The sequence below is a fragment of the Sciurus carolinensis genome, chromosome 14 (assembly GCF_902686445.1).
Source record: "Sciurus carolinensis chromosome 14, mSciCar1.2, whole genome shotgun sequence".
Taxonomy (NCBI): domain Eukaryota; kingdom Metazoa; phylum Chordata; class Mammalia; order Rodentia; family Sciuridae; genus Sciurus; species Sciurus carolinensis.
The window spans coordinates 23,446,837-23,471,628 of NC_062226.1; the positions used below are offsets into that span (position 1 = coordinate 23,446,837).

Consider the following 24,792-nt stretch of genomic DNA (forward strand, 5'->3'; position numbering starts at 1 on the left):
ACCCCCACCTCTGCCAACATCAAGTGGCTCTATAATGGAATGTGGCTAAAATTCGACATTTTGTCAATAGACCTAAACATGGTATTTCTCTGAGGGTAGTGTTATATTTGGTTCAGAAAAATTTCCTGAGAAGGAAATATTGAAAAGTTCAATATAATGAACCACTGATAACTCACCCTCTTCTGTGTCCTTAGAAACTTCCTGTCTGTACTATCTAAATATAAATATATGTATATATATGTATATATATATATATATATATATATATATATATGGTAAAAAGATCACAAGATCTTACAGATCTTGTACATTTATAAACAAAGCACATGAAGTCCATATGAATAGTGACAAAAAGAGCACAGGTACCCTAAGACATGCCAAGATCTTACCACTTGATAAAACTAGATGATCCTAGGAGAATTTTACAGCCAAGTTTTAGCCAAAACACCCAGAAGAGCCCGTGACAGTGCTAAATATGTGAAAATAGACCCATGTCTAAGCACCAGGGCAGTCACTGGACAGAAAACTTCCCAGACTAAAAATAACTGATGTCGGTGAAGACGGAGGGGTTACAGAGGACATGGGCCCATCCCGGTGAGCACTAGGTGAGCACTAAAACTGCAAGAAAGTGAGCTGAGCTACCGGCTGCCAAAGACATCATAGAAGGAAACAGGCTGGGTCCAGAGCGGCCGCGAGGAGGGGAGGCCTCAGGAGAGCGGAGGGCTTCCCAAGCCAGGTGGCACCTGCTCAAGTCTAAGAATGGAGGGCTGGGGGTGCAGCTCGGTGGAGCGCAGGCCTGGCACGTTTGAGGGTCTGGGTTCCACGCCCAGCACCAAAAAGAAAAAAGAAAGAAAAGGGGAGGGAGAGAGCAAAGGGAGGGAAGGGAAAAGGAAGAATATACACATTCAAGCTTCAAGGAGCCAATCCCCAAATACCAAAGGCCGAATGTTTTCCCTGATAAGTGGAGAATGATACATAATGGGGGTGGGGGGTGGGGGGAGTGAGAGAAGAATGGGGAAACTTTGGATTATGTAGAAGGAAATGAAAGGGAGGGGGTATAAAAGATGGTAGAATGAGACAGACATCAAGACCCTATGTACATGTATGACTGCACAAATGGTATGAATCTATATCGTGCACAATCATGGAAATGAAATGATGTACCTCATTTGTGTAGGATGAATCAAAATGCAGTCTGTAAAAAAATTAAATAAATAAATAAATAAATAAATAAAAAAGGCTCAAGCAGGTATGAATTGTGCCAGGCTCTGACCCAGAGTCTCACAGGCCCCAAGGCCAAATGTCGGGCCTCTCTCCAAGCAGTACAGCCTGTAGTCACCTGAGTTAGTTCAGGAAGCTAAATATGTAAAAAGCAGAACACAAAACTTGTTATCCCCATACACTCTAGGAAGTTTTGAAATAGATGTTCTGCCATTGCCCAGCTGTCACATTGACCAAAGGACACATCTTAATTTTTTGGTCTATAAAAATGAGAGGATTCAACCAAAGGATTGATAAGGTCCTTCTTACATTTTCCAAAATGTGAATAATAATTACAAATATAATAAACACAATTTTTAGTTTTCAGGGAAAAAAAATTACTATTTTAAAAATGGTCCATGTTGCCGGGCACAGGTGCATGCCTGTAATCCCAGCAGCTCAGGAGGCTGAGGCAGGAGGATCTACAAGTTCAAAGCCAGCCTCAGCCATGGTGAGGCACTAAGCAACTCAGTGAGACCCTGTCTCTAAATAAAATACAAAACAGGGCTGCGGATGTGGCTCAGTGGTCGAGTGCCCCTGGGTTCAATTCCTGGTACACCCCCCTCCCCCCAAAAAAATTGTCAGTGTTTTTTGGGAACTACCCAAACAATAGAGGAAAGTTTCTCCTCTCCCCTCCCCCAACTTTGGTGGTTTGTATCCATCTGGAATTTTGTCAGATGCTAGCAACTCTGTGCCTTTGAGACACTCAACTTCTGACAATCAGTTTCTTTGTGTACAAAATGGGTCTGGACAACATCAGGCCGGCCTCCTCTCAGGGGGACATGACGGATTTAAGTAGGTGAAAGTGTTTCCGCAGTGGGTTTCGTGCTAGATTGTCCATGTTGCTTGGCTAGGAGTCATGGTCTCACACTTCCCTCTCAGGAGTCTGCCAGGATGCCCAAGGGGTGGGGACATGACCAACCCTCTTCCTCTCCAGCCTCGATATTACTTAGCGGGCAGCCTCCCTGAGTGAGTCAGGGCAATTAGGGGTGGGCATCCTCGACTGAATCAAATGACATTAGGAGGACGGAAACAGTCACTTGATTATGATTTAATCAGTAAAAGTTCTTGTAAAACCACCTCTGAATCATGTTTGTGTCCTTCTGATAAAGCAGACCAGGAGGAAACTGGTGCATGTAAGTGACCACTGGGAGTCACCTGAATGCAGCTGTATCTCCAGTTCATTTGGCCCCGCCAAGACACAGATCGGAGGAGCAGATGGATCATGTGGGAGCTGTCGTTTCCTGAGTACCGCCAGGTCCTCCTTCCTATCCTCATCCCACCATTTTAGAATGAAGCAGCCAAGAAGCAAACATCCACCTCATCTGGTCTTGGAGGTGACAGGAGCCCACAAGCTCATCTAGTAACATATCCCCAAAGAAGAGTTGATGAACACAGTTGAAGGCTTTGTTCCATCAAGAACATGGAAGGGGGCAGGGTTGTGGCTCAGTGGTAGAGCACTTGCCCAGCATGCGTGAGGCACTGGGTTCAATTCTCAGCACCGCATGTATAAATATAATAAAGGTTCACTGACAACTTAAAAAAGAAAAGTACCTAGAAGGGGTGTAGGACAGCGGTAAAGCACTTGCCCAGCAACACGAGGCCCTGGGTTCAATCTCCAGTTGGTGGACAGGCTGGGGCAGGGTCAGGGGTGGATATGAAAGGATTTAACCACATTAACACCCTTAAAAGCCACAGGAACGATGTACAGTAGACTTACATTAGAAAAGCACCTGTCTTATGACCAAAGAATATTTCTCTTCTGTTCCTGGGTCAAATATTCTGAAGTCAACTCTGAGGCATCCATGAATAATAATTAATGTCTGTAGTTTTCAAAGCACATGTCAATGCATTTGATTCTGAATGTTTGTGGGAGGGAAATTTACATTTACTGAAAACTTTGGTATGCGCCAGCCACTTAGGATTTGTTATTACACTCGATTCTTTTCAGCAATAACCAATCACAGAGAATATTAACCCCGAATTGAGAAAAAACAAGGCTTCAAGAGGTGGAATCACTGCATCAGGTTCTTCTGGGCTCTCGGCCTCTGCTGGACTCTTTCTCTACAACCTCTTCCCCTGAGGGACTGCCACCTTAGATTTGTTGAGTCTGTGGATTATTCTTTCTCTTTAGGAAATACAAATTTGGGCTGGGGTTGTGGCTCAGTGGCAGAGCGCTTGCTCAGCATGCATGAGGCCCTGGGTACAACTCCCAGCACCACAAAAAAGAAAAACTTACTGGAAATTTTAAGTCAAGGTGACACTGAAAAATGTCAACTTACTATACTATGTTCTCATATCCACGTCATAAGAGCCTTCCTTAGTAAAGGCTCTGCCTCCCACTAACCAGGAAATGAGTTGCTGGTTTTTTTTTTTTTTTTTTTTTAGTTGTTGATGGACCTTTATTTTATTCATTTATTTATATGAGCTGCTTAGAATCAAACCCAGTGCCTCACACATGCTAGGCAAGGGCTCTACCACTGAGCCACAATTCCAGCCCAAGAGCTGCTATTTTTAAAGAAAACTCTAACCTTACTCTTCCTCCAGGAAACCTCAGACCCACCACCAGAACAGATGAGCAGAGGGACCATCACCTCATTATAACCAAAGTGTTACCAAGGCCACAGACACTGCCCTCAATAACTATGCCACCACCCAAACCCTTTCCATGCTCCTCAGCTGCCCCTTTAAATGGGATAGTACAGAAGCCTAATCAAGAAAACAGGAAATGAATGAAAACACAAAATCAGCCAAGCGAAATCTGCCAGAGACTTTGTCCTTTTAACCAAACCGTCACGAAAGTGTAGTTAAGAAAATATAAAACCCAAACGGATTAGACATTCCATGTAATTCCATCTGCCCCAAGTCCTACAGATACTCTAAATTATGGTTTTACAAAAAAAAAAAAAGTTTGGAACAAAAACAAATGAGAATTTAAATCCAATCCGGGAAATTCTCACTTGCTAAATCCTCACTTGCTTAAAAGGCACACAAGTGGTTTCAACCATGACCACCTCATCCCTGTTGGAAGATCTGGGGAAAGAGCAAAGTATCCAAATAAATAGATACAATAGATCTCCAAGTTTCATTTTCACAGTTAATGACAAATAAATGTTAAGGCAGCACACCATGACCCTACCCACTTCAGAGAGGTTGAACAACCTCAACTTAGAAGAAATTCCTGATCAGAAATGTTAATAGACAACACCAGAAAACCACGTGAGGTGCAAAAGAACCAGAGCCCCGGGAGGGGGTGTCTGCAGGTCCTTCAGCTAATCTAAGCAAAGCTCAGAAGTCTGCCAATTGCCGCACAAGCCATTCAGCTTCAACCACGTCATTCAGAAAGAAGCCTACCACTAACACTAGTAAACAAAAACACAAAGCTAAATCCCCAGGGAAGTTGAGACCTGGCTATTTCTTCTCTCTCACAATATTAACTTACAGCTTAGCAACAGTAGGGTGGAGGAGGAAATTCCTCTGTTCACACCCACCCACCCCCCAAATGCCTTTTGAAAGGGGACTGTGCACAATGCATTTTTTTTTTTTTCAAATCTATTGTTGGGGTTAGGGAGACTCAGATGTTTTTTTCTCTGGGCTAATAATGGACTCAACTGCCTTGAAGTCCATGAACTCCCGGGTGGGAAATACCAAACAGAAAAAAAAGAATAGGTTAAGTAATGCATCAGCCAGATGATGTGTCTTAAATTTACATTCTAGAATACTTTAAGGCATGCTTTAGCAGCAAAAGATCTCATTTGGCAAAACCATTTAATTTTACTTTATTTGTAACTTTAAAAAGTTTTCTTGGGGCTGGGGTTACAGCTCAGTGTTAGAACATATGTTTAGCATGCACAAGGCCCTGGGTTCAATTCCCAGCACCAAAAAAATAGTAAGATAAACATTTCTAAATTATTACTAGAAAAAAAAAAGAGTATTTCAGAAATTTAAATTTAAATAATCCAAATATGAAGTCTTTACTGCAGGAAGAGCCATGAAGTCACCCAAAAGAGACTGGATCCTAGCATCCTACTCTCCCTAGTCTGACCAGAGTTTGAGCAAGTGAGCTCCCTTCCGGTCAGTCAGATGAACTAGATAAACATTAGACTAACAGTACTTTTTCTTCCTCATTCTGTATCCTGCCAATGATAAGTCAGGCTGTATTTATTTTTATTATCATTCATAAGATCAAAGCAAAAAGCAGCCAGGCACGATGGCACATGCCTATAATCCCAAGCAGCCCTGGAGGCTGAGACAGGAGGATAGAGTTCAAAGCCAGCCTCAGTAACAGCAAGGCACTAAGCAACTCGGTGAGATCCTGCATCTAAATAAAATACAAAACAGGGCTGGGGATGTGGCTTAGAACCCAAGTTCAATTCCTGGTCCCCCTACCAAAAAAAAAAAGCAAAGAGCCATCTGTTTCCTTGATAGTGAGTCTCAAAGACTAAAACTACTGTAGTCTAAAAAGTAGGTAAAGTAGGAAAGACAGAATAGGGACCATGAACACTTGGAAAACTGCAGCAAATACAGATACTAATGTTTCAGGTCATATTACAAGGACAAGATGGATGTATTAAAAACAGCCACACTGAATGACATTAGGTTGCTTCCTCTATATTTTAGTACTGAGTGCTAACCATGTGCCAGGCTCTCTGTTAAACTCTTTACCTACATTTTCCCATTTAATCTTCCCAACAGCTCTGGGATGTGAGTTCCACCATCCCCATTTTATAGAGGAGGAAACCAAGGCTTACAAAGGTTCAATAATTCACATAGTAACATACATGGAAGTGACAAAGCCAGATAGAAGCTTGGTTACCTAAACTCCAGAATCCCGAATTTCAATCTATACTCTACAAGCCATCTTCTTCCAAAAACTCCAAGTCGTCCACTTTGCAAATCTGCACCTACACTCCTGTGACACATCTTGAACGGGTGTCTCACATTGTACAACTCTTGCACCATGATTTACTTTTTCACATCATTTGTACTTTGTATTTTTCCTAGAAATAGTGAACTTCTTCAAGGTAAGGGCAGAGAATTCTTTTGATCCCCTGAGGACCACAGGGATGCCTACAGCAGGCCTCTCAAAACAAAGGCAAGACAAAAGACAGAAGCAACCCAAGTGTCCACCAAAAGATGAGTGGATTAAAAAACGTGGTATACACACAAATGGAATCTTACTCCGCTTTTCTTTCCTCTCTATTTTTTTCCCCTCGGTTCTGGAGACAGAACCCATATTATTCTATTTTTAAAAGGAAAGAAATTCTGACATATGCTACAACATGGATCAATCTCAAAGACATTAGGTGGAGTGGAAGAAGCCAGTCTCAAAAGGACAAGCACTCGGTACTTGAACTTATGCTAGGTTTCTACAGTAGACAAATTCATAGCGACACCAAGTAGACTGGTGGTTGCCAGGGGCTGGGGAAGGCGGGAGGGGGAGTTGTTTAATGGGAAGAGTTTCAGTTTTACAAACTAAGAGCATTCTGGGAGGTGATAGTGGTGGTGACGGTGATGCCACAATGTGAATGTACTTGATGCCACAGAACTGTACCCTTGAAGTTAGTTTAGATGATAAATTTTATATTGTGTGTATTTTGCCATAATTAAAATGAAAAAAAAAAAAAAAAAAAAAAAAACAGAAGGCAAAAACTAGAACAGGGGCTGGGGCTGGGCTTCAGTGGTAGAGCACTTGCTGAGCATGCGTGAGGTCTTGGGTTCCGTCCCTAGCTCCGAAAACAAAACACTAGGACAGATGTCTGTCACAGGAATGCCTCTTCTGTACTATGCCTCTGTGGGGCTTTCAGGCATGTCCCACTGCTGTCACGGGTGTCCGAAAGCTGGCTCTCCACCAGAAAGTCATTCTGCTGGTGTGACATGAAGCCCTCTGCTGGGAACAGGCAATTCGAGGTTGTCACTGCTGTGCTCACAGTAGCACAGCCCACAGGTCACTCTCTGGGCATGTCCTTTGCATGGAAGCAAGAGGAAACATCAAAGCCAAGGAAGTGTGGCTTTGGGACCTCAAGGCCCATGTGTGTGGGGCTCCCATATCTGGCTCTCTGAACGGCAGAACTCGTGGAGTCACTGTGGCAAAACTATAGATACGGGGAGGGCTTGCGTCTGCCCTGGACCTGGGCAGAGCCGGAAGAGCCACAGCTTGGGATTCCTTCGATGACAGGTGTGGCTGTGAAGGAGCTGCCCCAGCCCCAGGGCCAGAGCTGCCTTGCAGTAGGCAACTGTTTACCCCATATCTTTTTCTACAAATCCCAGCCTCTACTGAGCACACACCATCCACCACCCAGCCCTGTCCCACTGGCTGCTCTTCAAGTGAATGGACCACTTGGACCCGCAGATTCTCTGAACCAACTCACCACAGGGAGTTCAGGGCCCACCGGGTTCCAGCTCTAGGCTGGGCTCAGAGGTCAGGCAAGATAGGCACTTCCCCCAAGGGAGGTCAAACATATCACCCTGGAGGATTCAAGCTGCTTTTTCTCCTTTGATTTTCAAAAACTATTGTCCATGAATTTTTTTAATCATAATCAATATCTCCTCTCACATTATTTATGCCTTCCTCCTCCATAGGTAGGCAGCTAAGCTTCTGATTGTTTGCTTCTGGACTCTGATATCCATTGGTGGCTTTGAAAAATCTAAGCCACCAATGAGATTCTGCAAAGTGTTCTAGAAAGGGTCCTTTCTCCCTCCCCAGTGTGTGTTTGTCCCTGTTTTCTGAAGGCTCTTAAGGGAACTGGCAAGAGAGGAGGTCTAGGCTCAAGGTCCCCAGACCTCCCAAGGAGTTCTATGCCTTGTCACCTGCAAGGATTAGCAGAGTCTCAAACTTGACCCTGTGGACAGAAGGAGTCCAAAGCAATGCAGACTTGGTATGGGATGAACCGTGCACCCCACACTGCCCCCAAGTCTTGCCTTACACAGAGAAAAGACAGAGAAGACAGCCATTGATAAGCCAGAGAGAAAGATTTGAGACAGATCCTTCCCTCATAGAAGAAACCAGCCCTGACAATGCTTTGACCTTGGTCTTCCAGTCTGTGAGCCACCCAAGCTGTGGCACTTTGCTCTGACAGCTCTAGTAAACCTACACAACATGGACTGGACGGCAGATGGGTGACGGATGGCCCCTCCCAAGGGGGTGTGTTCTAAAAGTAACTCGGAGTAAATTTTCTGTTAGTTGGACAGTTTCAAGGTTTGGAGACAAAATTAATCTTTTTTAATTAATTAATTTATTTTTTAATATTTATTTTTCAGTACTGGGGATTGAATCCAGTGATGCTTTACCACTGAGCTACAACCACAGCTCTTTTTATTTTTTATTTTGAGACAGGTTAAGTTGCTTAGGGTCTCGCTAAATTGCTACGGTTGGCCTGGAATGTGTAATCCTCCTGCCTCAGCCTCCTGAAAGAGACAAAATTAATTTAGATGTTATTATTATTATTATTTTAATATGTTGTAGATAGACACAATACCTTTTTATTTTATTTTATTCATTTTTATGTGGTGCTGAGGATCAAATCCAGTGCCTTACACGTGCCAGGCAAGTGCTCCACCACTGAGCTACAACTCCAGCCCAATTTAGATGTTATTAAATGCTGTGTGGTTTTTAAATTGTGTATGTGTGTGTGTGTGTGTGTGTGTGCACATGCACACAAGTTTTGTTTATGAACTGAGATTCACACCTCCAGACAAGTAAAAGGAAAGGGCAAGTTTTGCTTTCCTTAAGCACCAAGACGACAGAAATGAAAAGAATAATCATGTAGACGATGTATAGAAAAGTCAGACTAAGGGATTCGAATCCTGACTTTTCCAAACCAGCTATGTGCTCTGGATTTCTGTACATGAATGTCTTCATCTATAACAATAAAAATTATAATGGTTTCTCCCTCTAAGGTTGTCCCAGGGGTTAAATATGACCATCCTTATTAGGCACTCACAACAGGGCCTGACCTTCAATAAATATTCATTATTATCAGAAAGCAACCTAAACCCACCTTGAACTGAACAATATCTATGGAAGACTGAACTCACTAAAAAATTTAAAAATGTGTAACTTTTCCAGGTTACACCCTTTTGAAAGCAGTTTGATCACAATCTGTGGATTAAAATGGACTGGTGTTAAAGGTTCAAGGTTTCATTAAACTGTATCCCCATTGTATTGTTTCTTCTTCTGTTCCTGCAGATTCTGTGCTTGGTTTGGATACATTCTCCACTAAGCCTCAAGAACTGGTCATTTGCATTTGTCCAAGTGTTTGCAACAGTATAATGATTCTCCTTAACATTTTTCCAGGCAGATTTTGAAAGGCAACATTTGTGACAAAGAGGGTTTAGTGGATCTTGCAGGAGTGGCAGAGAGCATGCCTAGCACCTGCCAGGCCCTGCTTGGATGCCCAGTTCCACACAAATAAATATATAAAATCAAAAAGTGCTTGTCTTGCAAGCACAAGGCCGTGGGTTCGATTCCCAGCACCACAAAAGAAAAAAAAGAAAAAAAAAAATTTATATATATATATATATATATAAAATCAAATTAAGAGACTAAGCCCAGGGGGCAAATAATACGCTGGCAGTTAGAATGAATAACTTAACCATACTTGAGGCAAAAATTCCTGGTCCAATCTGTCCTCCTTCCTCTAAATAGTTGTCTCAGTACCAGTACAGAACCAGAGTAAGGAGAAATACAAGCTCTGTGGGCTTGGCCTTGACCTATTCCTCTCGCCTCTCCCAGTGACAGTGTCTTCATCTTTAAAGTTTTGGGTTAAACCTACCCAAATACAGAGTGATTGTGAGGCTAACATAAGATGTACCTGGCCCATAGCAAGCATTCAATCATGGATTACAATAATAAATCACATGGCAGGCCATCTCTCAGGCACCCTGACCTCCAGTTTTCTTTCACTCATTTATATACCTTGAAGCCTGATATTTTAGCTGGATGCAGTGCTATACTCAGGAGCTTGAGAAAGGAGGATCAAAATTTCAAGACCAGTCAGCCTGAGCATTTAGTGAGAGCCTGTCTCAAAATAAAAATAAAAGAGGCTGGGGATGTAGCTTAGTAGTAGAGTGTCCTGGGGTTCAATTCCTAGTGGGGGAAGGACACTGGTGTTTTTAAAGTATGGGGCTGGGGACGGAGCTCAGTGAAAGAGAACATGCTTAGCATGCACAAGGCCCTGAGTTCAATTCCCAGGACCTCCCCTGAAAAGACAGTTTCAGATATTTCCATATTCTTTTCTCAGGACAATTACAAGGACACAATTTCCAGGCATCAACCTTCCCTTTAGAGGTGACACAGCTGATAATCCTCCAGAGCATCCTCTTGAGTTCTCTGCCCTCCCCCACCTGACACACACACACACACACACACACACACACACACACATATACACACACACAACAGCTCCCCACTTTCTCATTTAGAGCCCTCTGGAGGGGATCAACTGGTCAGCTGGAGAAACAGGTTTCCCAGTCCTGAGAAGACATATTCCATTCTGGCCAGAGGCCCAGCACTCTTTCTTCTGCCCTGGCCTCTGAGTCCAATTGCCAGGGTCGGATAATCCATAGCCAGCCACAACTGCCCTGACCTCCGTTCCCATTGAAGGCCCCACCTTTCACTTGTAAAGTAGATGAAAGTTATGGAAAAAGGGGAGCAGAAGTTGTGAAAGAGGTTTGTTTTCCTTGGAATGCCTTGGTTAGAAATCTAGTCTGGTTCCAAAACTGGTCTAGAACAATCTACTTCACAGGTAGTGTCTATTAAAAAGTAGGGAACATGCTGTGTGAGATGGCGCACGCCTGAAATCCTAATGACTGGGAGGTTGAGCCAAGAGGATTGAAAGTTTAGGCCATCCTGGGCAACTTAGTGAGACCCTGTCTCAAGATACAAAGCAAAAATGACTGGGGATGTGGCTCGGTGGTAGCGCACCTCTGGGTCCAATCCCCAGTGCCATAAAATAAAATAATGAAATGAAATGACAAAATAAAATAAAATAAGCACAACTGTTAAAACAGCAACAATTAAAGAATGCAGAAGGATACAACAGAACAAGGAAAAACTTAGAATTCTGGACCTTGAAAAGAAGCAAGTTTAATCAGAGTAAGACCAAAAAAAGTAGGTGGAGATATTTGTGATAGTTCTCTAGAGGGCTTTTACAACTGGTGATTAACAACTGGGGTTCTTTATTGGATGTAATTCCACTTCAAAACTTTTTTTTTTTTTTTTTTTTTGCATTCAATACACAATAAGCAGCCTGGTTTCACTTTCTAGTCATGGCTCAGGTCGCTTTTCAGCTCACCAAAGGAAAAAGAGGGGAAAAGCAGAGAAGATGAAGGGAAAATAGTTCCAGATGTTCTGGACCAGACACTAAAGCGAAAAGGAAGGAAAAGGGAAGACAGGTGAGGGTCTGCAGCAGAGCCTCCAGGGTGGTAGAATCAAAAGATCTGAGTAAGAACAGAGAAGCAGGGACCAGGCGGGGCAAGAAGGAAGGTGGTGGGAAACATGCCAACTCCTGTCCAGAGCCTGGCCAGTTCTTTCCTTCCTCCCCGGCCTCCAGGTGGCGCACCGACTGGCACAACCTACCTGGGAGCTGAAGGTAGGACTGGGAAGTGTTCAGAGTAAACAAAGCAACACAAGGTTGCCAGGTAGGTGTGAGAGGTGGGCGTCCTCCAGTCGCACCCCCATCGTGGGCACTCGGGACTTGCTTAGAGAAAGATTTCCACTGCATTGTTGGTATTAAAGCCAAACTCTCAAAACTAAGCTAACTGAAATCCTGCATCAATCTAAGTTCTTTTTCTCCGCGTCCCAATAAAAAGATTCACATCTGCACAGCACACTGCAATTTGTATCATCTAAGATGTGCTTACGGAGATTTGCAAACATCTGAAGCTAAAAAAAATACCTACAGAATGTGAATCTCAGATACAGATAATTAGACCAGGGTTTCTCAACATCAGCACTCTTGAAATTTGGGAGGACAGTTCTTGGTTGTGGGTAGGAGGCTGCTCTGTGCATGCAGGACGTTTAGCTGCGGCCCTGGTCTCTATCCATCCCTTCCCCTCACTGACAGACCAATCTCTCAGGTCCAGCCTGCTGATTCCAGGGCTGAGGGTTGGCCAGTTTTCACATTGGTAACTGCCAAACCCTCCTCCAAGGCCATGGTAGCAGAGCTTCCTGACACTCCAACATGCACAGGAATCCTTGGGAGTTTTGTTAAAACGCAAATTCTGAGTCAGTAGCATAGTATTCTCTAGACTCAACATATTGCTGGTGATAAAAACACTGCAGAATCCTGGAACAAACTTTTGAGCTGCAAGGCCCTAACGCACTGGTTTAGCAAAAGAAGAAATCGAGGTAGGAACACTGGCCTGATATTTAGTAGCAGGGGGACTCTCAGTTGGTTACATGAAGTCTCCAGGTGCCTCAGTGTCCCCTGCTTAAAAAATGATGGTGATTGTGAAGATTAAGTAAAATAGTGGAGGTGAAGCAGAAACTTGGCATCTGGCACTCAAAAAATGTCATTCCCTTGTCCTTCCTCATAGCTCCTCCCCCAAAGAGAAAGCTCAGTCCACTCTGAATGAGAACTGGGGAGGGAAGGGTTTCTTCTCTCTCCCTTATCTTAACAACCCTATTAAGATGTTAAGGTTTAGGGATACAGCTCAGTTGGTAGAGTGCTTGCCCCATAAGCACAAGGCCCTGGGTTCTAATTCCAAGCACCAGCAAAAAAAAAAAAAAAAGATGTTAAAATGTCCCACCAGAACATCTGCTATCCTTTGGAGGCTGTGGATTGCTTTCCTAATGAAGCACAGGATGAAAAGAGTATTTTAAAACAATGTACACATCACGAATGCATGCAAAAGCAAAGCCTCCCTCTCTCCAGGCCCATCTCTGAGCTGCACTTGACCCTGATCCAAACTTTTCTCTAAAAGAAAAATGATCCCAAATGGGAAATATCACCAGTACTTTGGATTGTGATCTAAGTTGCCAATATGGTTTGTTCATTTTCTTCCTCAAATGAATGAATCTGCTCACCTGTAATTGTGTCAGAGGGGAATTCTTGCTATCCTTTGCAAGGATAAAAATGTTCTGATGCAAAGCAATAATTTGCCAAGCTAAATACAGCTTTGGAATCACACAGCACACGGGTGCACAGACCCTTGATTTTAATTCACATGCAAAAGAAACTTTTGAATTCGAGGTTGTTAAATACTAGACTTTTCTAGAATATAAAGTAAAATGTATTCCTTTGGGGAAAATCACTCCTGCAAACCCTCATATAAAAAGAGGTAAGCAATGCTGTCTTTCTTTGTACACTATATGGAAAAACTTAAGAATGAGCCCCAGATAAGGCAGGTTTCGGCATTATACTACATGGACAGGATGTCGTGATAATGTGGACGGCACTTCACCCCACCCGGAGAGGGGCTGAAAGCCGGCAGCTAACTGCTGCCAGGAAAGTGTGATTCGGCCTTCCTCCAGCTTCACCCAGGTGCTGGGCTCAGGCAGGCACTGGCAGAGCTCTGCGCTGGAGACTGGGCAGCTAACCGCAGGGCGGAGGAAGGGCGGGTAGTGTCCCCATCCCTTGCCTTGGGATTGGAGCTTTTCACTGGGGTCCCTGCTACAGGAAGCACTAGCTCAGTCCTGGCCCCACAGGCTGGCCACAAACCCCCAGAATGGGTCAAGGGCATGGCCTGCTGAAGATCCCCCTCCCTGTCCCTGGAACTTGGTGTGGTGTGGGTGGCAGTCACATGCATTCGCTCTTTTTCTAACTTACAAAAGGCTAAAACCCTGGAAATCCTGGCAAAATTCTCTTCTAAAGCCCACACCCAACCAACTGTGGGTCCTCTAAGCTTGGTGGGGAAACTTCCAGCTCAGCCCACTCTGAAACCTGGAAAAACCACTCTATTTTTCACTGTCCTAAGGTCCCTGCTGTATCCTGAATGTTTATATCCACAGAATCACCCCCATTCTTCTGTTGAAGACAAAATGATGGAATTAAGAGGTGAGGACCCTGTGAGGTGATTAGGGTTTAAGAGCAGAGCCCTGGTAATTGGGGTCAATGCCCTCATAAAAGAGGTTGCAGAGATTCCTTATCCCTTTCACTATTAAGGACACAATGAGGTGTCACCTATGAACCAGCAAGTAGGCCCTCACCAAAGAACAAACCTGCCAGTGCCTAGATCTTATACTTCCCAGCCTTTGGAACTGTGAGACATAGCTTTCTGTGATTTTTAAGCTACCCAGTCTGTGGTGTTTTATCATAGCAGCCCCAAGGATTAAGACAGTTCCTTGCTAAAGTAAATGCAAAGCAATAATGCATCTTTACATAGTTTGAAGAAAGTTTGACATTTCTGGACCTGCATTTCCTATCTTCATACAGTTGCTCAATTTCTCACCAATCTTAAGGAGCAGATGAGGAGGTTAGGGATTTCACACAGAAGAAAGTCCAGCAGTATCCACAGACCTGATGTGGATTGCCTCGGATATGAAATCACTCAAGAACTAAGGCTGGCAATTCAGGATTTATTATCTTATTTAAGAATTTCCCTGGGGACCTTGTCCAGGGTACATTTCCTTACCAGGATAGCCCACAAGGGCTCGTGGAGAAGTACTCAGGGTCCACTATAGGCTTGTACCCGAGGCAGGAAGTTGGCAAGCTTCATTTGGCATCACCAGGGCAGGTGGTTTAAGCCAGAATCCAGGTTCCTCAAATGTGTGACCTGACATTTGTGCCAGGGCTCAGGATTCCCTGTGGGATACTGGGAGTGACTGAACCACATGTCCAAGCGGACATTGGAGATTCCTAGGAAACCAAGTATCTGGTGCAGAGTGCAGACACGGGAGTATTGCTGGACCTGAGTTGGACAGTCCCTTTCCACAGACATTTTGAGGGGGAATTTCCCTCCACCTGACACTAATTGAAAAGAAAACTTTGCACAGAGGCACCACAACTAGGCCATGTGCTATGATTTTCTACTTTTCAAATCGTACTGCTGCAAATCCCTGGCTACTTTTTTTTTTTTTTTTTTTTTTTCAGTGCTGGGGATTTGAACCCAGGGCCTTGTGCTTGCAAGGCAAATACTCTACCAACTGAACTATATTCCCAGCCCTACTTTTTCAACTTGATGAAATCTGTTAAAGGTACAAGCTCATCTTAGTCCAGGACCACAGCTTTGACTGGATCCTTCCATTTGGTGAAGAGGTTTGGGCCAAGAGTGGAGGATAGTTTTTATGTGTATTTTTTAAAGAATGACTTCTAGGGCTGAGGTTGTGGCTCAGTGGCAGAGCACTTGCCTAGCATGTGTGAGGCACTGGGTCTGATTCTCAGCACCACATATAAATAAATAAAATGAAGGCCTATTACCAACTAAAAAAATTAAAAAAAAAAAAAATGACTTCTAATGCATAAGGATAAACTCAATGTTTCTACTATGTCCAGCCACCTCAGCATGGTGCTACAAAATCATCCATCCCAGGAAGAGCAAATCTGTCAGAAGTAAAATGATAAGACAAAGTGTACTGGATTAACTAGGTTTCTCAGGCTCTTCTGAAAACCTTCGGTCCAGCACAGTGGCGCACACCTGTAATTCCAGCTACTTGGAAGGCTAAAGGCAGGAGGATCACAAGTTCAAGGTCAGACTCAAGCAATTTAGTGAGATCCTGTCTCAAAATAAAAACAGTTTGGGATATAGCTCAATGGCAGAGCATCCCGGGAATCAACCCCCAGTTTAAAAAACAAAACGGACTCCAACCTTTATTGTAAATTGTTACTTTATATATTAGTCCACATTCCTGATTTAGTAACCAGTCAATTTGCAAATCCCTGGCTACTAGAGTTTGCAGAAAATCCCACACTAGTATGGGAAGGAGCCCAGTAACATCCATCACACTACGAGCCACTGGCGAAATTAAAGTGCAGGTTTATAGTCCTAAAAATTGGGGTCCATTTTCCCAATAAGGAGTGATTTCAGGGGCTGGGGTTGCGGCTCAGTGGTAGAGCACTTGCCTGGCATGTGTGAGGCACTGGGTTCGATTCTCAGCACCACATATAAATGAATGAATAAAATAAAGGTCCATCGACGTCTGAAAAAAATTTTTTTAAAAAAGGAGCGATTTCAGACACTGAAAGTTTATATAGGGGGCAAGAAAAGAAAAGTGGAAGAAATTACCACAACTGCTTCAAGTGCAACTACTTTAAGAATAAGGGGAAGAGCAGAGCACATGGTGACACATGCCTGTAATCCCAGAGACTGAGGAGGCTGAGGCAAGGAGGATCACAAGTTCAAGGCCAGCATCAGCAATTTAGCAAGATCCCTGGGTTCAATCCTCAGCACCAAATAAAAACTAAAAAGAGTAAGGGGAAGGGAGGATGTCACCAGATACACTTGGGTCAAAAGGAGAAGGCTGTGATGGGGGTCAGGCCTGGAGAACCTCTGTAGTCAAGGCTGCTGGATCAGTGAAGGATGAACAAATGACTTGCTCCACAATTGTGGGCATTTTAAAAATTAACTTTAAAAATGGTTTACTTACCATTTGTACCAGTCATAAAGCTCAAAATAGAAGTTGGCTAATTTAAAAGCACAACTACATACAACACTCTGGTCTACATCTCATTTAACACAAGTTTTGGAACAGGCATGTTTTGGTATACCCATCTTTATAGATCACAAGTTCAAAGCCAGCCTCAACAACTTCATGAGGCCCTTAAGCAACTTAGCAAGACCATGTCTCAAAATAAAAAATAAAAAGTGCTGGGGATGTGGTTCAGTGATTAAGTGCCCCTGGGTTCAATCCCTGGTCGTCCCCCCACCCCACCCCCCAGAAAAAGAGGAAACAAGTTCAAGGACAGTATGGTCAAATTCATGAGACCCCGCCCTCAAAATAAAAAGGGCTGGGGATGTGGCTCAGGGATAGAATGCTCCTGAGTTCAATCCCCATTACCACCCACTCCCACACATACACAAAAAAGTTTAAAAAAAAACAAAAAACAAAACAAAAAAAAAAAAAAAACTCAACATCAATTCCACCTGTGTTGAGAAGTATAAAATTAAGGAGTGAAACTAAACACCAAAAACTTTGGTCTTCAGAAATAAATTTTCGGCATGCTCCTCTTTCAACTACTAAAATCCCGCAACACACCTCCACCCAAATTCAAGTTCACCTTTATTAGAAACATTTCGCACTACCCTAATAAGCAGAGACTAGTAATAACAACTGTGATAGAAATCCAGGACACGGATTTTAAGAGCCCACCAATCTGTAAGAACAATATCTAGACAATATTAACTACAAAGTCCAAAGTATTAGCATTTTTTAAAAACAAAACAACATCAATGGTTAGCCCCATAATAAATACGGAAATTTTAGAAATAAAACAACCAGGGGTCGTGTTTCCCCTCACTTGACAATGGAGACAACCTGCCTCACCTTATTTGCCAGAGATCCTGAGGCTACTGGGTCAGAACAAACCACTTATGAAAGTGAAATAAATTCTGACGACACTACTTTGAACTCTGCAGGCAGGAAAGCTGTGCCAACTGTCATGCCAGAACTATGAGATAATGGGGATTTCAAAATGTTTGTCCCATCTGGATGCCCAGCCACCCTCCAATGATAGCACCTCAGCATCCCAGGAACTGGAATGAACTCTGCTGCACAGTCTGTTGGTTAGGGATCGGGAGACCTGGGCAGTATTGGTTTTATTTTTCCTGGCTCAGGATTAATTTTGTTGGTTGGTCCAAAGTAATTGCAGGGCCCACGTGACTCTTGGTGTGCCCTCACCCAAAGGAGAAGATGCTCTTTAAGAGCCAAGGGTCAAAATGGGGAGGACGGAGCCTGGCAGCAGATCGCTCATTAGCACATGCGAGTCTTCGTGTTTAAAGACATCAAATAAATATGAGTGAACTTTCTGGATGCAGTTCATTTTTAGAAATGTTACTATAAAATTGTCTTGATCAATACTGGGGATGCTGCCAGACTGGGAGAAAGAGGAGCTGTCTAATTAAATTGGGAACACTTCCAGGAAGGAAAGTATGATGCTTAAGTGAACTCTAATCAGAACAAAGACCAGGAAACCAATCCCTGGAATCACGGTGGCAGATGGGCTTGTCCTTCTTCAGCCTCCATGCGCCTGTGAAAGTGTGCTGGGACAGAAAGGCACTTCCCAGGAGAAGTAAACTTCCTCACTGATTCAAAGATGTAAGAACCATACAGACGTGATGAGCCGAGGAGAGTTCCTTTTCCAAGACAGCCACCTTCGGGAGTCTGTCCGGCTATGGGCGCTGCGCTCGATGCTACAGGGCAGGGTGCTGACTTGTCAAAGTCTGAGCACGCAGTGCATCGGGGCCAAACCGCTACTACCCCACCCGGGAAACGGGCTGTACCGGGTCTGGAGAGAGAATGCACTGCCTCCTGTTCAGAGGCCCCTTTTTGTGGGCTGGGAGGGATCCCCAGGGCCGGCGGGCGTCTGGCATCAGCGCTGCGAAGCTCGGCAAGCCCAGCTGCTCGGTGCACACAGCTCGGCCTTTCGCCTCATCCGGCCACCTGCGCCACCGCTCCCGGGGGCCGACTCCAGGCTCTCACGAGCTTCCTTTCCTCCGCTTCTCTAGAACTGATAGGCGCCGCCAGAGTTTCTTTTTGCTCATCCCAGCAGGCGCGTCGCCTCCACCGCCCTTACAGGCACAGCTTGCCCAGCACTCTCCCTCGACAATCGCCTCCTTCCATTCCTCAAGGGTCCCCACGAAAGACCAAAGAGCCGTGGCCCGGCTTCTTCCCGGATAAAACACCAGATCCGAATTGCTTAGGGACCAGCCTGGCTCGGCTACGACCTGGGGCACCCTCTCGCTTTCCGGCACAAGAGCCTCTCCCTCCCTCGGCATCGTGTCCGGAGTTCAGTCTGAAAAGACTCGGGCTGGCTGGGGACCAGGCCAGCTCAGGTCTCAGTCACCCCGCAAAGCACATGCCTTTCCAAAAATGCCCCCAGTGCCGTCAACCCAGAAGGCAGGACCAGCGCCTCCCACGCGAGTTAGAACCAGTGGCTCCATCCATAGCCCGGTCTGGAGAAATAACCACAGCCACGTTGGATCTCACTGCTTTTCCTGTACATCTCGGTTGTGTACGTGAAAAGAGGGTAGGGTGACCCCAAGTTTATTTTACTGACTGATTGCTACTGAGGATTGAACCCAGAAGCGCGTTCCGCATTACCACTGAGCTACATCCCCAGTCTTTTTCATTTTGAGACAGTCTCGCTGAGTTGCTGAGGGTCTCGCTAAATTGCTGAGGCCGGCCTCCAAACTGTAATCCTCCTGCCTCGGCCTCCCGAATCGCTGGGGTTTCAGGCGTGCACCACCGCGTCCAGCCTACGTTAATTTTTTAAAGCCTATATATAAGCACTGAATAGAGCAGCCCAAAGCCTGGCCCTCCCCAAACTTAGGAACTCAAAAGCACATGGCAAAAATCCTTCCAGCCAGACTTATTTCCCCGCAAATGATCCGCTACGTAAGGATCATTAAAAAGACCTTTAAAACCGCGGTGCTTCCGAGGACTCCCAGATTTTTAACCCTTCGCCGATCACCCTTTCTCCATGCCCAGGGACCAAAACTGCCGCGCCCCCGTTTGGACACCCACCTCTGGGCACCGGCTCCCGCGGGCGCACTCCTCCAGTCCGGCTCCGGAGCCGCGCGGCGTCCGCCTTCTACTTGGGGCGTTCGGGAGAATCGGAGGAAAGGCGCGCGACAGCCCGAGGCTGGGGCCAGCGCATCTGCCGCGAGGCTCGGCGGCGGGGCGCACTGGAAACCACCGAGCCCCGCCCGCCCGCTCCCGGCCCCGCCCCTTCCCCGCCCCTTCCCGGAGCCGCGGGTAGGCGGTCTGCAACTCTCCACCCCTATCCAACCCCTTCTCTGTGGCTCGGACTGTCTGTGCACAAACGCCAAGAGATGAAAGAGCGGAGACACTGGAGGGATGGAGAGGTGGCGAGATGGATGGAGCACGCGAAGCGGAGGAGGGCACTGTGTCCGGGCAGGTGGACTTGTGTTCGCGCACGGGTGGGAGTGTCGGCCGTGGGCCAGTGGGCGTGTGTGGTGTATGCACACGAGTGCCTGCGGGAGTGTTCGTTGCCTGTGCGCGTTCACAACGCCAGGAGCTGCAGAGTTCGCACTGAGGGTGCAAAGAGCCTCCGGTCCCTACTCAACACCAGGACTGGCCCTGGTGTAGACCTCTGGAACTGGTTCGGGAGTGCGTCTTGGCGACAGTAATGTCCTGATGTATTTGGGGGCTCCCTCTGATGCACTCCTGAGGCCGAGATGTGGACAGAGGCTGGAAGATCACTAGCTTGCCAAAGCTTCTGCTGCCCTCCGAGCGCGGCAGCCGGTAGCTTTGTGGTGTCAAAGCGCGCGTGTTAACAATGCCAGCGGCGGGGAAGGAGGCAGCTGATACTCAGCGTGGGGCTCGATTAGGCAGGTGGCCAGCCATCCTTCACCCCGGAGCAGTCTGAAATTTCAGTCTGTCATCCCCTCCCCCACCATGAATATTTAAATAATGTTAATGACCCTTTGAAAATGGACCATCTAGAAATCCTGAGAGAACACAAATACACAAACGCCCTACCCAGAAAACAGCCTATAAAAAATAAAGAAACTATTGTGTGTCCTACTCCGCTTTACAGCATGTTCTATGCAGAAGAAAAGCACATAAAGTCAGATTTCTTAGGCATACTCTCCAGTATTGCAAGGCAGAGCCCCCTGAGCCCCGCGTTGAGTTTCCACCCTAGGGTGGCCTTCGGCTTTCTCAATCCCCGGATGAGGTCCTGGACTCCTCTGAGTCAATTTTGCATGTCAAACACGGCAGGAATGTAAAAGTGGTCCACTTTATGCCTTCAATATAGCCCTTGCTGCTCTGCCACTGCAACTTATTTTTAAAATAGACATGTTTCTTTCTCTTCCTCTCTCCCTGCTCCTCCCTAATCTCAGGGGAAACTGGATTACCTTTCTTCTCCATCCTAGACAGAGTTAATCTGTCCTTGAGTACACCCACCACAGGAACTAAGCAATCCAGACTTTGGGGATGGTACCTGAAGATCTCAAAAATGACTAACTCCCAAATTAACAAGTGAATTATAACTCCAACAGAGAACACGAACACATGGAAGGTAGACTTTGAATCACCTCTTAAAAGCCTCCTGTTCCTGCTGATGGGAAGAATCACAGCCCCGGAGAGACTCCCCTGGGTCTCTCCTTTGCTAGCAAAGCAATAAACCTTTTTCTTTTTTCTTAAAAACATGTTCTTGTCATTGGATTAGCATCGGGAACAAGGGCCAGAGCTTTCCGCAACAGGAAGACACTCCCAGGGCCTGACTCTAACCCACAGAGGTCCCTGAGTAACAAAGAAGTGCTACCTTTGGGAACTACTACCCCAAAGCCCATGTCCACCAAGGATGTAATAAACCTTGAGCTTTACTTGACCTGTTACCCAGGGAAGGAGGATAAAGCCTACCAGGGAGACTTCAACTGTCCTCAGGTTCCTGAATGTCAGTAGGCTCCTTTTTCTTAGCATTTAGAGATTGTTTCATATCCTTTTTGCTTATTTGGCTTTATACGAGTGAATTTCAATAGCATTTTTTGGCCAGTGGCTATAGATCTAAAGCTTCAGCCTTCCAACAACTTCCTTCCTTCCTTTCCTCTGTCCCATCTCTCTTCCTCCCTCCCTTTCTTCTTTCTCTTTTTTCTTTCTTTCCTCCTTTCCTTCCAGTCCACATGTCCTTGATTAAATGAGTTAAATATTTGGGTGCCCTACATCTATTTTTCCTTTTTGCTTTTTGCAGTGCCGGGGATCAAACCCAGGCCTCATACACACTGGGCAACACTTTTCTACTAAGCCACAACTCCAGTCCTTTACTAATCTGTTTTTAACATTTTAATATCATGTGAAAACTCACACTGAAATGAGCATGTAAGGATGCACAGCTGTTTATTCATAGGGACCACAGACACTCCAAGGAAGGATTCTAAAATCGTAGCAGAGGTGATACTTTATAAGCAGTACCACGACAAGTACTTCATCATTCCTCGTAAATTCCGAAGTGAGAGTAAATGTAAAATTTACAAATAAAACTTGTTTCATTATTAAAAGAGTAAAGCACGTTACACCAACCTTACTCTGAATTATTTCTTTTCTAAAGCAATGTCAACGTTTCATTTTAATTAACTTTATGTTTGGGAATGAAGCTCAGGCTAGAGTGCTTGCCTAGCATGCAGGAGGCCATGGGTTCAATCTCCAGGACCACCAAAAATATATGTAACTTTCAAGTATTATTCTACAGCTGGGTGTGGTGGTGCACCCCTTAATCCAGATACTCAGGAGGCTGAGGCAAGATGATTGAAAGCTTTGTCAGGTTGGGAAAATTGGTAAGAATCTGACTCAAAATAAAAAGGGCTGGGGATATAGCACAATAATAGAGTGCTTTTCTTGAATGCTCAAAGCCCTGGACTCAATCCCCAGCACTGCAAAACAAAACAAAAATGCAGATTCCTGGGCTCCACCTTTAACTAAATCAGAATCTGGGGAAAGAGAGCTAATAATACTGTATTTAACAGCTCCCATGTGATTTTTTTTTTTAATCTTTTACAGTGCCAGAGATTGAACACAAGACCTTGTGCATGCTACACCAGCGCCCTATCCCTGAGGTACACCCCCAGTCCTTTTTACTTTACCTTGAGACAGGTTTCAGTTGGCTGCCCAGGCTGGTCTGAAACTTGCTATCCTTCCATCAGAGTCTCCCCAGGAACTGGGATTGTAGGCGTACAGAACCATGCCCACTGCCCACGTGATTCTTAAGAATGAGAATCTGAGAAACTGTGGAAATGAGAAAGTCTGACTTCATCACTCAGGGCTAGCTTTAAGGCAGGTTCTCCTTTTTTTTTTTTTTTTTTTTCTTTTTTCCTAGTTGTAGATAGATGCAATACCTTTATTTTGTTTATTTATTTCCATGTGGTGCTGAGGATTGAACCCAGTGCCTCATACACGCCAAACAAGTGTTCTACCACTGAACCATAATCCTAGCCAAGACTGGGTTCTTAACACAGGTTTCTTAACACAATAATAGTTATTAGAGCTGAGAACATTTTATGAAACAAGCACATTTGTTCTCCTAGATTTTTTTTCTTTTCTTTTCTTTTTTTTTTTTTTTTTTTTTTTGGTAACAGGGATTAACCCCAGGGGCCCAGTGGTGCTTAACCACTGAGCCACATCCCAGGCCCTTTTTATTTTGAGACAGGTTCTCGCTAAATTCCTGAAGGCCTCAGGAAATTGCTGAAGCTGGCTTTGAACTCAGGATCCTCCTGCCTCAACCTCCAGAACCACTGGAATTACAGGTGTGCGCTACCACACCCGACTTCTCCTTGATATTCTTTAGGAGCACATTTGAAGCAAATAAATGACTACTAATTCTGTGAAAGCACCGTAGCTAAAGCTATAAATGTTACATGCTCTCAAAGGTCTTACATCCTCTAAGATACAAAACCTATGGAAATTTTCTTAGGGAGGGAGGAGATTAGGATTTGTTTCTATGTGGCCTAAGTACATTTACTGTTCCTGTTGCCTCTCTTATGCTGCTGACCCACTTTAAACTGTGCCCTGAGCAAGAGCAGCCTCCAGGGGACTCAAAAAGTAGGATGTATCTATGAAAAACACGCAAAAAGCTAGGTGTCTGGGCAGAGTCAGCCTAGACACAGGTCAACAGAACCTCTTCTCTGCCTCTCTCCAAACTGAGCCAAATTAACTAAATCCAACAAATAATAATGACCTAAGAGTAGACAGATATTCCAAAGCTTAGAGAAGAGTAGAAACTGGAAAAAATACTTGTGAGTGGCTCAAAGAGATGGTCTGAAATCCAGGAGAGACCAAGTCTAGCCTATCATAAAAGATAATTTGCATTTCTCTTTCTAGCAAGGAAAAAGACCAAGAAGCATGGGTGGGGAGTGATTCCCAAGTGCTAAATGAATCCCACGGAAAAGAAAAGTTTGCTACAGGGGAGAAAAGAGTAAGAAAAAGAGGGAAATGCACACAAAAACAACAACCAATGGGCTAGCTGTCATCAAACTCATAGCTATAGGTCAGTGGGACTTGCCATCAAGAAGTAACAGAAGAGATCATTGGAAACTAGGAAAAATCTCATGCCCAAAGGCATGCCCATGGAACCAGATGCACCACTGAAAATTTAAAAGAGTAAACATTTTATCTCTATTATGTGAAGAATTCTTACACATCAAACAAGAAAATCAAAGAATATCACCACCTCCTTAGCAGAAAAATCAAATCTGTAGTTGGGTAAATAGGTGCAATTGGCTATTAAACTTGTAAAGAAATAAACTGTTTTGGATGGTTTTGACCTGACAAGAAAATTTTTTTTTTTTTTTTTTTTTTGGTTGTGGGAATTGAACCCAGGGGCATTTAACCACTGAATCACAGCCCCCAGGTCTTTTTGTATTTTATTTAGAGACAGGGGGCACTGGGGATATAGCTGTCAGTAGAGTGCTTGCCTT

The 24,792-nt window shown here is 44.7% G+C and overlaps 1 protein-coding gene across 5 annotated transcripts in view; it reads right to left on the reverse strand.

Moving 5' to 3' along the window:
* The window catches only part of Palm2akap2 (PALM2 and AKAP2 fusion), a 457,266-nt gene that overhangs the window by 84,621 nt on the left and 347,853 nt on the right, over window positions 1-24,792 (reverse strand). Inside the window, exon 1 of one of the 5 annotated variants that reach the window (XM_047523754.1) lies at window positions 19,883-20,025. The exons of the other annotated variants lie outside the window; for them this stretch is intronic. The gene's annotated coding sequence lies outside the window, so the exon portion shown is untranslated. Of the gene's footprint in view, window positions 1-19,882; window positions 20,026-24,792 lie in introns of those variants that run through there. 5 annotated transcript variants of the gene reach the window in all.